Source organism: Dryobates pubescens, chromosome 18 (assembly GCF_014839835.1).
Source record: "Dryobates pubescens isolate bDryPub1 chromosome 18, bDryPub1.pri, whole genome shotgun sequence".
Taxonomy (NCBI): Eukaryota; Metazoa; Chordata; class Aves; order Piciformes; family Picidae; genus Dryobates; species Dryobates pubescens.
In genome coordinates, this window is record NC_071629.1 from 13926460 (window position 1) to 13942321 (window position 15862).

The window sequence follows — 15862 nt, forward strand, 5'->3', positions numbered from 1 at the left end:
GGCTGGCACACCTCACTTCTCATCCATCCTCTTACACAGTCCCCGACAGCCGCTGCTTTCTGCTCTCTCACAGCCTGCCGGAAGAATGACACCAATCTGATCCTGCTGTTCTTTAGTCTCTTGACAAACATTATTTGCAAATTACAGCCCTGGAAAAGATCTCACATCCCCAGCAGGAGCCAGGGGAAATGAGGAGGAGATTGTGAGCTCAGCCCCACACAACTGTAAATATGCAAGGAGGAAAGTGCTGATGGAGAGGTTAAGCCTGACCCCCCCCCCCCATCAGGCTCTCAAAGCAGATGTTCAAAACTCTCAACTGGGGTTGTTTGGTCTGGAGAAAAGGAGGCTGAGGGGAGACCTGCTCACTCCCTGAAAGGAGGCTGGAGCCAGGTAGGGGTTAGACTCTTCTCCTAAGGAACAAGTGATAGAACAAGAGCAAATGGTCTCAAGTTGCACCAGGGGAGGTTTCGATTGGACACGAGGAGCAATTTATTTCCCAAAAGGATTGTCAAGGCCTGGCCCAGGCTGCCAAGGGCAGTGGTGCAGTCCCCATCCCTGGAGGGATTTAAAAGCAGTGTAGATGTGCTGAGGGACATGGTTTAGCAGTGACCTGGCAGTGCTGGGTTAACTGCCAGGTCCCTTCTAGACAAGCAATTCTATCATTCTAAGTCACAATCCCTGAGGAGAAAGCTGTCCCCCACAGTACAAACCTCACTGCCACATTAGCAGCCCCATGTCCCCTTGGGTATATTTGGGTAAATGGTTTTTTGCAGCCCTTGCTAGAAACAAAAGACAATGCCAGCCCCATCACCAGCCCACAGGCACAGATCCAGCCCAGGTAAGGCACCAGAGTTGTGTGGGGTGTCTCCAGGAGATCCACCCTACAGCAGAAGGTGACCCCATGGAGGGATCAGTGATTGATACAGTGAAACAAAATCCATCCCCCATCATTTATTCTGAAGATCAACTTCATCTCCCCTAAGAGGGGAGAGATGCAAACTTTGCTGTGCTTGCCACTGGTTTATTGGGATGCCCGAGGTGTCATAGCTAAGGGGCTCTGAAGCTCAACACAGCCCCTTTCTGCCTTCCTCTTACACCAGCAATCCTTCCTCTTGCTGAACCGGGTTAATATTTCCCAGTGTGAATAATTAATACAGCTGGAAAATTAAAGTTGTAGGTGTTTGGTTTCTTTCCCAGGAGGCTGCTGTTGTTTGATTTTGTGGTTTTACCCACCAAGCTCTGCCAGCTGTAGTTGTGGGCTTTGTAACCGGCCCCTTTCCACATCCTGGGAGCACCACAGAGGTGCTCAGGTGCTTAATTAGGGGCTTAATTACCTTGAAATATGACCTCATTTCTGTTGATTAACAGTAGCCCAAAATTAAGGCTTTCCTTAAGGAAAACCCTTGCTTAAGGGCAAAAATATTTTGCTTGCCTGCTAGAAATTGATGACGAATTGAGTGAAGTAGTCTGCTAAACTGGACTCAACATTAGGGACAATCCATCTGTATTTAGAATCACATAGACAGAGAAAGCTTTTGGTTGGAAAAGACCTTTAAGATCATCAGTCTGGTGCTAAACCACAACCAAGCTTGTGATCCCTCCCTACTGATATCACATCTTTGAGAGCTGGCTGACTTCTGGGCATTTTTCAAGTGCCATTTGTTTCAGTTCTGCCGTTTCATGTCTCTGCTGCAGGGATTATGTGGGGTGATGAAAATACAGAGCAATGAAAATGCAGTTCTGGATTAAAAATAACATCCCCGTGGAGCACTTCATTTTAGAGTCATTTTTCACACAAATTATGGGAAAGGTCTCATTTAATCCTTTTCTAGATGGAAGAGGGATTGTATCTCTGTAAACAGGGATGTAGCACCATAAATAACGCCTTGCAGCTCGCTGTCCCTGCATGCATACACTTCTCCACAGAGTGAAGATCTGCTTGCAGATAAGATGGAGAGTTTATAAAGCAGGATAATTAATAATGCTCTACATCATTGCCTACCCATTCTTCCTGCCAACCTGCAACAGGCCCAAAAAAATGACAATTAGTAGGGAACATGACACAGAAATATGGCTCCAGCAAAGCACTAACATCTTCCTAAAAGTTATTTATCTCTTAGGAGCAACTGGGAAGAGAACTGTTCCCAACAGGTCTGTGTTCTGAGCCTGTCCTACCACGTCACACACTTGCCTGCTAAATCTGATGTTAGAGCAGGTCTGGGGCTGATGGATGTCTGTTGTGCTTCATTTGCAGATGTACGATTAAAGTCGGTGATCATAGAGTCATACAACTGTTGAAGCTGGAAGAGACGTTTGAGATCATCAAGTCCAACTGCCTGCCTAGAGCTCACAACCAAAACAATTCTATGATTCTGTGTGTCTCAGATGGGGAAGATCCTCTGCTCAATGAGAAGAAATGGCCTCAAGTTGCACCAGGGAAGGTTTAGACTGGATATTTGCAAAAATTTCTTTACTGAAAGAGTGGTGAGGTATTGGACTAGATTGCCCAGAGAAGTGATGTACAAAAGATGTACAAAAAATGTGTAGACATGGCACTTCAGAACATGGTTCAGTGGCCATGATGATGCTGGGTTGATGTTGGGACTCGGTGATCTTAGAGGTCTTTTCCAATCAAAACAGTTCTATCATTCTATGACCCTGCCAGCCCAGGTCAGGAGAACTCCATCCCACCCCAGCTGCTATCTTCAGGAGCAGGACAAAACTCCTTCCTTTTTGACCCTTTAGACACTCTTTCAACATCACTAACAATCAGACAAGTTGAAATTTTGCTTTTAAGATGGCCATGGCTCACATTTCTCACCCCAGAGATTAGCCAGCACAAAAGCCAGCAAATCCCCTAGCCTATGTCTGGAGCTTATGACCATCATTTTCTGAGCTTAACCACATATATCCACAGAAACTTTACTTCTGTTCTCCTCCCTCAGGTGGGTTTTGCACAGGCTCAGAAATGTTTTACCAAGAAACCTTTCATCCTCACTATCTGAGGCAAAAATTCCCTGTTTCCCAAAATATTCATGCCAAACAAGTGGTCCCCATCTGCCCCATCATCCCCTCCTTGTGCCACCACGAAACACCGTCATGCTTCTTCAGAGTCACTTCCTGTTATTGTTGTCAAATGGTGTGGAAATAATCTTTTGGGGAACTCACTTGCTTTAAGGTGAGTGTTTTATTACTATTGTTTGCCAAGCATCCTTTCTTCTCTTTTCTTTTTTTTTTTTCTTTTGAGAAAAGCCATCCTTTTATATCGTTGAAAAATTCCCACAACAAAGTTCCTCCTCTGAACTGCTGTGACAGACATCACTGCCCTGACCTTTCTGCTTTTTAAGAAATGGGAAAATCAGAAGAGAAGAAATGAAAACCCTGACAGAAATAGAACAATTCAGGAAAAATGATTGTTAATAGTTATTACTATTTCCCCATCTCATTTTTTCAGCCATGTCTCCTGAGCCTGTCCTACATCTTTGGGATGCTATTTACAGCTGCTCATACTGGTGCTGCTACACCCAGGAACAGCAGCTGCACTTTCCAGCCCTACAGATGGAGGGGAAGGTGCAGCTGTTGTAGTAGTTATGTGAGGGGTGGTTCCTGGATGTGGTGATGCTGGAAGAAACAGAATGCTTACCAGCTCCTTTGCCAGTGCTTTTGTATTTGAAGTTGTCTCTGATTTTAGCAGAACAAACCCAATGGACCAGGTGATTCCCGTGGCTGAGTGTCCCCAGCTTGACAGAGTCCAGCTACCTCCTCAGGTTCATGAGCAGGCTCAGCCCCAAGGGTGTTATCCATGATGGTACCTGCATGATCATGGTATTAGAAACCAGATGCAAAACCAAAACAACAATAACAACAACAACAACAAAGAAATTAGTATGTAAGGGGAAAAAAGCTAAAAGGAGCAAAAGAAGAGTGATCAATGAGTTATCACATGGCACAGTATCACAGTATCACCAAGGTTGGAAGAGACCTCGAGGATCATCGAGTCCAACCTGTCACCATAGACCTCATGACTAGACCATGGCACCAAGTGCCACATCCAATCTCCTCTTGAACACCTCCAGGGACAGTGACTCCACCACCTCCCTGGGCAGCACATTCCAATGATGACTGACTCTCTCGGTGAAGAACTTCCTCCTCACCTCGAGTCTAAACCTCCCCTGGCGCAGCTTGAGACTGTGTCCCCTTGTTCTGGTGCTGGTTGCCTGGGAGAAGAGAAAGGCAGCTGCCTTCCAAACCAAGATCAAACACCAAAGAGGTCCTTCTGAACAAACACAATTAAGGATGTTGTTGTTTTCTTCTTCTTCTTTTCATGATTTTATTTTTCTCCCCTCAAAATCATCAGTAGTTGTCTAATATTGCAGAAATTGCCTCTTTACTAGTGACAGCTGTCAACCACCCCTGGCTGGGGCCTGTGGGGCTGGAGGCACAGACAGCATGGGGTGTTGGCTTTTTTTCCTTTTCTATCTATTTTTATCATGAGGGAGCTATAAAGATCAGAGTTGGGCAGAAATCCTGCCTTTTCAGAGACTATGGAATGAAAAGCACCTCTGGCATTTCAGAAGCAGTGTGAAAAAGCGAAAGTGAGCAGGGAGCGCTGGATATTCAACCACACTCAGACAAATCATAGGATCATTTAGGCTGGAAAAGATCTCTAGGATCATCAAGTCCAACCATCAACCCAACACCACCATGCAAAGTGACATTATGAACTGTAAATTCCAACTTGATGTGAGGTGGGCATGTTCAGCAGATGGAGACCTGACACATCCTTGTTTCCTGTCAATCCTCCACTCGTGCCATGGTCAGTTGTTTTCATACAATGCACAGTGTCAGTGAGATGCTGGTTATTGTAATTGGCACCATAGTGCAGCAGGTCAGCTCCAGTGCTGGGATGGAGCCAGAGAGCCCTGACTGCACCAATATGATCATGCCAGGAGCAAGTGGGAGGCTTGTTCTTGTACTCAGATACCAGACAGGCACTGGATGAATGATCTTTTCTTATTACCATGATCTTGTGCAAAGAGCATCGAGGGTCTAGAGAACAAGTCCTTTGAGGAGCAGCTGAGGGAATAGGGGCTTTTCATTTGGAGGAAAGGAGGCTCAGGGGAGATTTTATATCTCTCAACAACTCCCTAAAAGAAGGTTGGAGCAAGGTGGAGACCAATTTCTTCTAAGGAATGAGTGATGAGACAAGAGGAAAAGGCCTCAATTTGCACCAGGCTGGACATGATGAAAATTTGTTCCCCAAAAGGGTTGACAAAGCCTGGATCAGGCTGCCCAGGGCAGTGGTGGAGTCCCATCCCTGGAAGGATTTCAAAGCTGTGTAGACATGGTCCTGGGAGACATGGTTTTGTGTTGAACTGGCAGTGCTGGGTTAGTGGTTGGACTTAATCTTAAAGGTCTTTTCCAACTTAAATAACTCTATGAGTCTAACCAGATGTCTCCACAGCTGCAGAACCTGTTTGTGGTCCTGGTGCCTGCACACAGCTGGCACATCTCTCCTCAAGCTCTCTGCATCTCTTCCCTTTTTTTAAATATTGATATTCAGATGTCCATCAAGATAAGAGCCTAATGTTAATTCATGCATCAGCCAGAGCCCCAAAGACAACACCTCACAAGGAGGTTGGGCAAATCCAACTTTTGCTCCCTATGAGATTGTCAAGAATGAGCTTTGCCCATTCGTAGATACAACAGGTCCTTGCAAGAAAAGAATGTGGATTTCTTTAAGGAAGATCAAGCAGCATGGGGTCCTGGGCAGAGGTGGGATGGGGGGAAATCAGTTTGTTAAAACATGATGATTTAGGTGTGGCGGTACAAGGTGAGGCTGGTGCTTAACAGGGAAAATAGAGGGCGTATCATCTTTGGAAAAAAGGGGAGATATCCCAGGAAGAGTTTAAGCATGTTTCTAGGTCATGCAGGGAAAAAAAATTAGAGAGGCAAAAGCCCATTTAGAACTTAGACTGGCCACTGCTGTAAAGGAGAATAAAGAATATTTCTATAAATATACTAATGGCAAAAGAAGAGGCAAGGACAACCTCCACTCCTTTTTGGATGCAGAGGGGAATATGGTAACAAAAGATAAGGAAAAGGCAGAGGTACTTAATACCTTCTTTGTCTCAATATTCAATAGTGGGACAGGTTGTCTTCAGGATAAGTGGCCTCCTGAACTGGCAGATTGAGCCAGGGACCAGTATAGTCCCCCTGTAATCCAGGAGGAAACGGCAAGGGACATGCTGGATGAGGCACATAGTCCCATGGTCTAGTTGATTGGATAGGGCTGGGTGAGAGGTTGGACTGGATGATCTTGGAGGTTTCTTCCACCTGGCTGATTCTATGATTCTATGAAAATCTCAGTCCAAGCAGGAGATCTGCTGTCATGTCTAACCCCATCAGATGCTCCTTGTTAGAGGAGGAAAGGCCTGTGATTAGATTGTGCTGTAACCTTCAAGAAAAACTGGTCTTTGATGAAAAAAAATGATTAATTGCTGTCTCTTCTGGGCAGATCACATTCATCTGAGGCAAGGCAGCAGCCAGCAGCCAGAGCTGTTTGATACTCTGCGGGTGGGACAGATGAAGCCACAGAGTGGAGCCAGGTAGTCAGCTGAAGAAGTTAAAAATCTCTTTTGTGTGTATATATACATAAATACACGGGTATCTTGGGCTTGAAACCCTTTTTCTGCTGTCCAAAGAACACTGTTTTCTATTCAGTGACCCTTTGTGAAATCCCCTGAGCTCCCTCATGCTCCTGCTCATGCCTTGGTTTGCATGTGATGTGTTCAGGACATTGTGTGGATGATGCGGGAAGTTAGTGATGTCCCAGAAAAGGAGGTTTCATTAACAAATGCTTCATCAGTGGCAGTTTGGTGACAGCTTTTCCATGGATTGTGGCTGAGGGAAAGCAGGTATAACACACATAGTCTGCTCCCTGGACAGTTCTGTGATCAAGAACTGAGAATCATAGAATGATTTGTGTTGGAAGGGACCTCTGGAGATCATTTAGTCCACCACCCCCACTTCCCATGCCCCCCTACAGTCAGCAGGGACATATGCAACTAGAGCAGGTTGGTCAGAGCTCCAGACAACCTGACCTGGAATGGTTGCAGGAATAGGGCATCTACCACCTCTCTGGACAACCTAGAACAGGGTCTCACCATCCCCATCCTTCTCTCTAGTCTAAATCTCCCTCTTTTAGTTTAAACCATCGCCTCTTGTCCTGTCACAACAGGCACTGCTCGAAACTCTGTCCCCAGGTTTCTGATCAGCACCTTGGAGTCCTGAAAGGCCACCAGAATGTCTCCCTGAAACCTTCTCTTCTCTGGGCTGAACCAGCTCCAACTCTCTCACAGTAGAATGCTTCCAGCCCTCCCACCCTTGCTGTGGACTCCTTTGGCCACACTCCAACAGGTCCATACATACATATACATAGAATACATACATAGAATAAACCAGGTTGGAAGAGACCTTCAAGATCATCGCGTCCAACCCATCAACCAATCCAACACCAGCCAAACAACTAACCATGTCTCTCCTGTGCTGAGAACTCCAGTGTTGGTCCCACCACTGCTCAGCAGAGCAGAGAAAAGGGGCAGAATCCCCTCCCTCCACCTGCTGGAATGAAATTTGTTAGCAAACTGTTTCTAATTACAAGTGCTTCCAGGCCCCAGCTGTCCCACACATGATGCCAGGCTTTGCTGGTGGCTGGCTGGCAACCAGAGATGGAGAGCAACACTTTCCCAGCTCAGCTCCTCTTCCCAAAGCTCCATCCTGGCCCTGACCTGTGGGAGGAAAACAGATTTTCAAGGGGGTTATGATCTCCCACTTCTGGGCACTAAATGCTTCTGATCCTCTTTGAAACACATGCACTTGCTGAGGATATCCCTCAGCCATAAAAACCTGTCAGATCTTTCTGATACCCAGGTACTCAGTTAATAAAGATTGTCTATAAAGTCAGACACCAGACATTGTGGGTTTATTAAGATCTAAGCTCTGCATTCAGGTTTATTACACCCTTTATAAATTATCCACCCAAACCTCTTTGTTAGGTCTATAACTACACCACAGCCCACATCTAAATGTATTGTATTTCCAAGACAGTGAATTACCTGGTCTGGTGAAGGGGATGGCTCCAACTTTATTTAGTCTGGAGAAAAGGAGGCTTGAAGGGAAATCTTCTCACTCTCTACAACTCCTCGGAAAGGGGCTGTAGCCAGGTGGGGGTTGGTCTCTTCTCCCAAGGAACAAGAGATAAGACAAGAGGAAACAGGTTCAAGTTGTACTAGGGGAAGTTTAGGTTTGATATTAGGAAAACTTTCTTTCCCAAAGGGTTGTCAAGGCCTGGAACAGGCTGCCCAGGGCAGTCCCCTTTCCTAGAGGGGTTTAAAAGCCATGTAGATGTGATGCTGAGGCTCATGGTTTAGTGATGGTTTAATGGCAGTGCTGGGTTAATGGTTCAACTTTTTGGTCTTAATGGTCTCTTCCAAAGAAAAGGATTCCATGAGTATATGAAATTCAAAACCTTTATCAAACTGAGTACCTTTTAGGGAAGCAAAGACATTGCCCAGCAGCTGGTTTGGGAATCATGATGTAAAACAGTCTCTGGGGGTGTCCAGCACAGCACCTGTACAGAACCCAACGCTGCTCATCTGCAAAGAGAAAAATGCATTGTCTTACAAAAAGGACCACAAGGACAGTGCTCTTGAGCTGACATCAGGCAGAAAATGAGGGACACCCACAGGCTACAAGTCTGCTGGTGACATGGTGGTGATGGAGTTGCCAAGGTCCTGAGTCCTGCAGCAGCTCCTTGTGATTACTGATGATTTATTTGTTACAGCCCCGGTGTGTTTTGAGCGTGAAGGAAATTAGTCTTTGGTCTCGTGTAGGAGTAAAGCTGGTGAAAATGGGGCAGGAGTTGGATGTTCAGGACCAGTGTGATCTGTCCTGACCACTTCTGTCTGAGAGAACAATGACATGGCTTGAAAACAAGCCACCACCCTCCAGACAATATATAAGGCAATTATAAATATGTGGAGAAGACTTGAAGTTTGGCAGCACTTGCCTGATAGCACCTCACCCTGACAGCTGACCTTAGCAGGCTCTGCAGCATGTAAATCTTGATCGCTTCCTCTGTTTGGGAAGCAGAAATGTCTGTGTCCTGACAGCTCAGGTCCTGCATGGTTTGCTGCTGCTATAAATATTTTACAACCTCCTGCAGTGTTGCTGGAGGAGATGGTGCATATCCTGACCCCTTCCCACACACAAACTACCTAGGCAGCAAACAGACAAAGTGGCCAGATCTGCTCTTGTAGCAGCCAGCCAAATGCCACCATAAATGAGGAGCAGCACTAAAACTGCTGAGATCTCAGCAGATGTTAGTGCAGCACCTACACTTCACAGGCCAAATCTCTCAGCCAGAGAGCAGCTGCACGAGGCCAAGGTGGAGGAGGAATGAGCTCTCCTACATCCCACCCAGCCTGCCTCAAAATGCTTTTGAGCTTGTGGCTTGAGAATAAAAGAGCCACCTTGGAAATGACAATGAAAGCTGAGTTTGTCCTTTAAAAGACACATCTTTGAATACATTGTCACTTTTTTCTCCATGAAAACTGTGTGTGCTCACACCCCAGAAAGCCAACCATGTCCTAGGCAAGCAGGTTGAAGGAGGATATTCTGCCACCCCTCTGCTCCTCTCTGCTGAGATCCCACCTGCAGTGCTCAGCCCTCCTCTGGAGTCCTTAGCACAGGAGAGACATGGACCTGTTGGAGCAGGGCCAGAGGCAACCACAACCATAATGGGAGGGCTGGAAGCCGTCTGCTGTGAGGACAGGCTGAGACAGTTGGGGCTGTTCAGCCTGGAAAAGAGAAAGCTCCAGAGAGACCATCTGGTGGCCTTTCATGACTCTAAGGGGCTGATCAGAAAGCTGGGGACAGACTTTTGAGTAGTGCATGCTCTGACAGGACAAGGGGTGATGATTTGGAACTAAAAGAAGAAGATTCAGACTGGAGAGAAGGGAGAAATTTTTGACATTGCAAGTGGCGAGACCCTGTCCCATGTGCCCAGAGCAGTGGTAGATGCTCCAGGCCAGGGCACTGAGCAACCTGCTCTAGTTGCAGATGTCCCTGCTGAGTGCAGTGGGGTTGGACTAGGTGATGTCCAGGGGTCCCTTCTGCTTTTCTTAGCAGAAATTAAAGCATATTTGTGTATCTATTTTAAGAGACCGTGACCTGGAAACAGCTTCTTGTGAATCTTGTAAAGTCCCTTACAGACCTTATCTGCTCTGCACCTCATTGATTTGAAACATGTTTTAATAGCCATGGTTGGACTTGATGATCCTAGAAGTCTTTTCCAATTGAAACAATTCTGTGATTCTATGATTTTTAATTCCTATGTGAGCTGCTGGGTAATTTAAGCCAGAATTGTGCATTTGATTAATTCTGTAACTTTTATCTCCAGCTGACAGTTCCACATCCAAACTGCTGGAACAAGTTTTTGCCTTCAGCCCTGAAAGATTAGATGAAAGAACACACTCCCATTGCTGTTGATGGAAAAAGCTGCCTAGTCATGGAAGCAGCCCAGAAATGGGGATAAAAATGCTCAAAACAGATAGCAAGGAAGGCAATGCTGTGACCAGAGCATGATGCAGTTAACAAGGCAATTAGAAATCTAGGGAAGAAGAGGAAAAGTTGTCCGAAGGGTTTCAGCCTCGGAGATTCCTGGTGGACTCTTTCACAGAAGTTATCATGTCTGCAGAAATTCAGATTTTCTCTGAATAGGTGGAAACTGCTTCTTCTCTGGCACAGGTGCTCCCTGTGCCCCCCTGGAGTGGGACATTATGGGATGCTTGGGTGGGACAAAGGGATTTTCCAGCAGCCAGTAACAAGCAGCTTTCATTTATGTACTCAGGCATGTTCAGTGCTAGGAAGTTCCGTCCAGCCTCCAAACCAGTGATGTGACCCATAGAAAAAGATAATTTGATATTTTGTTCTTTCCTACATAGAATCAGAGAATCATTCATATTGGAAGAGACCTTTCAGATCATCAAGTTCAACCATTAACCCAGCACTGCCAGGTCACCACTAAACCATGTCTCTCAGCACCACATCTACACAGCTTTTCAATCCCTCCAATGATGGGGACTCCGTGACTGCCCTGGGCAGCCTGGGAAAGGCCCTGACAACCCTTTTGGGGAAGACATTTCTCTTAATATCCAACCTAAACTGAGGGGGGAGGGGCAGGGGCAGTGGAGTTTGATTGGAACCCAAACCAAGGCATCAACACTATCACTGCCTGCTGCTGGAAGATGTGACCAGTGTCCTTCTCCCTTGTACTCCAGGGTTAAAAAAAAAAAGGAAAATAAAAAGGGAAGAGAGAGAAAACATGGTCTTGTTTTGTTGCCATAGCAGCCTTCTGGATTATTTAGAGTGATAGCATTTGTAAAAATTCAACAAAGGGTGGAGGATCTCTTGGAAATGGGAGCAGATGTATCACTGCGTGCCATACGCCACTGGGACAAAATCTATTGGCAAAGGCAATGCCATCAGCAGGAAAGGCTGACCCGCATTGTGTGGTGGAAAATGTCACTTTCCCTAGATTACAGGGTAGGGCTCTAAGGCAGAGAAAATGAGGTTCTGCTCTGTAATTGCTGGAAGACATGCTCAGCACAGAGCCGAGCCGCTGCCGGCAGAAGGTGAGCTTTTTCACCCCTCCAGAGCTTGATGAACCACCATGTAATAAAAAGAAAAGGTTGTTAGCATTAAAAATTAATTAACCTCGCATGCAGCTTAATGGAACTTGCTCCTGAGAAATCCTGCCTGCAGAAGTGATGAATTACAAGGGTCTCTGTGAGAGCCATGAGTAAGAGCACCCTTGGAAAGCCACTGGCTTTATGCCCCAAGATGCTGCTGCAGCAACCACCGGAATGACAATAGCTCGGTGCTACCAGATCTAACCAAGGGGCTGCTAAAGGGGGTTTGGAAGACGCAGATGTCGCTAAAAAGGGGGATTATCCTGAGCAGGGCTTGGGGCAGAAGCCTGCCAGTGCCAAGGAGGGTGGGGGAGAAGCAACCAGAGGCTTCACAGAGATGCTGTGGGAGGAGGGTTGCTCTGTGGTTGCAGCCTTACCACATCACTCCAGAAAAGCATGGCCTGAGGTTCCCCATATCTCCAGTGAACACACGGGTCATGCCCGAAAGGCACCTGAGAACAGAATCAAAGCCAGCCCATCCAGTACTTGAGAGGTTGGAAGTCCAGTGAGAGGGAAGCTCTCAGAGGTCTCCTCTTGTTTGGATGAGATAGAACCACAGGAAAGACTCACAAGTTCACCAAGTCCGAGCCCAAACCTAGCACTGTGAAGGCAATGAGGAAAGCTTTGGGCAGCCCTGGCACCTGCCCCAGCACTTCCTTAGATCTAGTCTAAATCTCCCTTTTTAAACCCATCACAAACCCTGCTAAAATTGTGTCCCCAGGGTTTTTATTGGCCCCTTTAAGTCCTGAAAGGCTGCAAGAAGGTGTTTCTGCAGCCTTCTCCAGGCTGAACAACCCCAATAGTGCATCACCTGGGGCACTGTTGTTTAGGAGGAACTGGCTTTTGTTCTGCCTCCTTTCAAGGGAAGCTTGCTGGAAGTCTTAATGACAGCTTGCACTTTGGAGCATAACTTTGGTACCCTTGCAGCTGTTCTCCCCATCCTATCAAGGCATCAGCCACCTCACATCTGCAGGACTGTTCTCTGAAGCTGCCTTTGATGGAAAGGCAGATAAGCAAGAACTCCCATCACCTCTCACTTTGTCAGCTGGTGCTGCTGAGTATCACTATGTGCTCACTCCCTCTCTGTCACAAGCACCACACCTGGATTCATTTGCTCTTAAGCTGAATCCTCTGCCACAGGGAAAGGCCCCAGGGAAAATTTACCCACTTCCAGGCATGGCAAGATGTCACTGTGTATGGGAGGAATCAGGAGCCCACCATGGCTTTGGAAGCCAGGCAGAGCAGTAGGAAATCCCAGGAGAATGCCATGGCCAGCTCCATGCCACGTTGGAAGTGTCATGTGGGGTGCGGGGCAATGAGATGAGGCTGGTGGGAAATCAGTAGCTGTGCTGAAATTACCATTCTGCACATGAAGGCAGCCCCCTGCCAGCTGAGTGTGGATGTGAGGAGTTACTTTGCCCTACATGAGTGTTTGTAGGAATCAATAGCTATTATCTAACCACAGCAACCATAGCAAAGCCAAATAGATCATTTTTTCCTTGGAAGAGACAAAGAAAGGAAGTTTTCTTGCTGAAAGAACAATCCTGAGCACCCAAGCACGAGAGGCTCTGGTTCCATCAGGCTGCCTCCAGCAACCCACTGGTTGCTCCTGACCCTACATCCTGGAAGCAGGAGGAGAACAGTCAGAGACCTGATGGAGCAGGACCCAGGGCTGAGGACCAACTAGGAGAGGAAACAACCAGGACCATGTCCATGGGCAGCAGCTGAAGGCACAGACCCTGTTCAGCCTTCTCAGGGGCTCACTGTACACCTAGGGCTTTGCAGGAGCTTCTGCTTTGCTGCAAGCAACCAAATCCTAGTTTTGCTTCCCCACTTCCACAACTGCAAAGACGTCTCCTAAAAACTGGAGAACTGAAATGAAGAAACTGCAATTAAAACCTGCATTAGTTGCTTATACTAGTCTCACAAAATTTCACTCTCTAGACATTTCTTTGATGGTGATGGTTTTCAGATGGACACTGTTCCCAAATGTCATGTCAGCTCAGACAATGCTCCTGCTACATCCTTCAAACAGCCAGACCCTGGACGAAGCCAAAGCTGTGCAGAAGCCAGGGACAGCTTTGGCAGCTTGGCAGGCGCTGGCTGTGCAGGGATGAATAAAAGATTAATCTCCACTTGGGCAGGAGAAGGGATGGAGCTGCTGCAGGATAGGCAGGAAGTGGGAAATATGGGGATGAGCAGTGAGAGAGGATCAGGGAAACTAGCATGGTCACCAAACAGAAACCTTTTTCCCTGCACAAAATGTGCCTTTTGTCCCACCTCAGCTGTTCAGATCTGTCATTTCATGTGGCTGTTCCTGGAATGTAGGGTGCTGGAAGCATCACAGACACTGACAAGTCCTGGCAGATCCTATGGCCTGTGATATAAAAGTGCCACCATCCCACCAGTGTGTGACATTTCCTCCTTTGAGACATCTCATGTTGTATCAGGGGAAGTTTAGATTAGATGTTAGGAAAAAAATTCTGCACCAAAAGGATCACTAGGCACTGGAACAGGCTGCCCAGAGAAGCAGTAGTCACCGTCCTGAAGGGGTTTTAAAGACATTTGAATGAGGGGCTTAGGGGCATGATCTAACAGTTGTGTGCAGGGAGATTTTAGGTTATGGTTGGACTCTATGGTCTTTTCTAACCAGGACATTCTATGATTTCATGATTCTATGCTTCCACAATCTGCAGACCTGCAGGAAGTCTTTTGTGGAACCCCAGACAGTGCCAGGTCTGAGGGACCTGGGCAGGTGTAGATTGGCTGCCTCAAATCCCACTGGGCACCAGGAGAATATAGAGTGGAATCAAATCGACTCAGTGGAGTGATACTGGGAGCTGAGGTCAGTTAAAATTACTGCATTGCTTTCTGGAAATGGGATCAGTGAGAGGGCAGAAGGTTAAGCTGAGAATAATTGAGTGGCTTGTCCCAAGTATGTGTATGGAAAAAAGAGGTGTGGAGTGTTTCTGCAGAGGAGAAACTGGAGCTGTTCCCCTGACCCTTGCAAAGCTTTAAACAAGTGAAAGACCCTCAGGGAATATTTTCTTTGGTGGATTTTATACTTCCCCCCCCGGCCCTGTTTGGGAGCCAGCTATACACATACCACCTCCTCAAATGGCTTCTGAGCTATTTCCATGTCCTCATACAGAAACGGTGCTTTCAAAATACTCACCTTTAGCAAGTGTCCTCACTGATGCCACACTGCTCTGCTTTCTGCTGCTCCCTGGGCCTGTGAAGAGGAAAAATCATTCCTGTCTCAGGGCAGGAAACTCCTGGGAATATGTGGAGCTGGGTACCCCCAACTTGATGATGCTCCTAGCCTCTTGATGGGGCGAGGAGACACCCACTGCTCTCATAGATTCAGAGAATCATTTAGGTTGGAAAAGACCTTTAAGATCATCAAGGGCAACCATTCACCCGGCAATGCCAGGTCACCATTAAACCACGTCCCTCAGCACCACATCTACACAGCTTTTAAATCCCTCCAGGGATGGGGAATCCATCACTGCCCTGGGGAGCCTGTTACAGGGCTTGACAGTCCTTTTAGGGAAGAAATTGTTCCTACTGTCCAACCTAAATCTCCCCTGGTGCAACTTGAGACCATTTCCTCTGTTCCTAGGGAGAAGAGAGCAACCCTCACCTCACTCCAACCTGCTTTCAGGTAGTTGTAGGGAGTGAGAAGGTCTTCCCTCAACCTTCTTTCCTGCAGACTAAACAATCCCAGTTACCTCACTTTTAAAGACCTGTTCTTCTTTGGGCATGTTCCAGCACCTTAATGGCTTTCTTGTAAAGGGATGAGGACATAGTTGGAGGCAGAGGGAGGGCAGAGGTGAGGAAAGGAGCTGAAAGATTCCTAATGGGTGTGCACAGAGCCCCTGACCCATTGCTGGTCCCTGCACATGGATAGCCCAAGGCCAGCTGAGATTTATTTAACAGGTCCAGTGCCTGCTTGAGATGTCCATAGGGATGATGGATTGAGCTGCAGCTGATCTCAGTAGCAATTCTGCCAGCCCAGAGGCCAGTAAAAATTACCTTGTCTGCACTTTCCAAAAGAAAAAGTTGCTTTATTAAATTACCAGGCTGTGAAAAATGTATAACATGTTCTT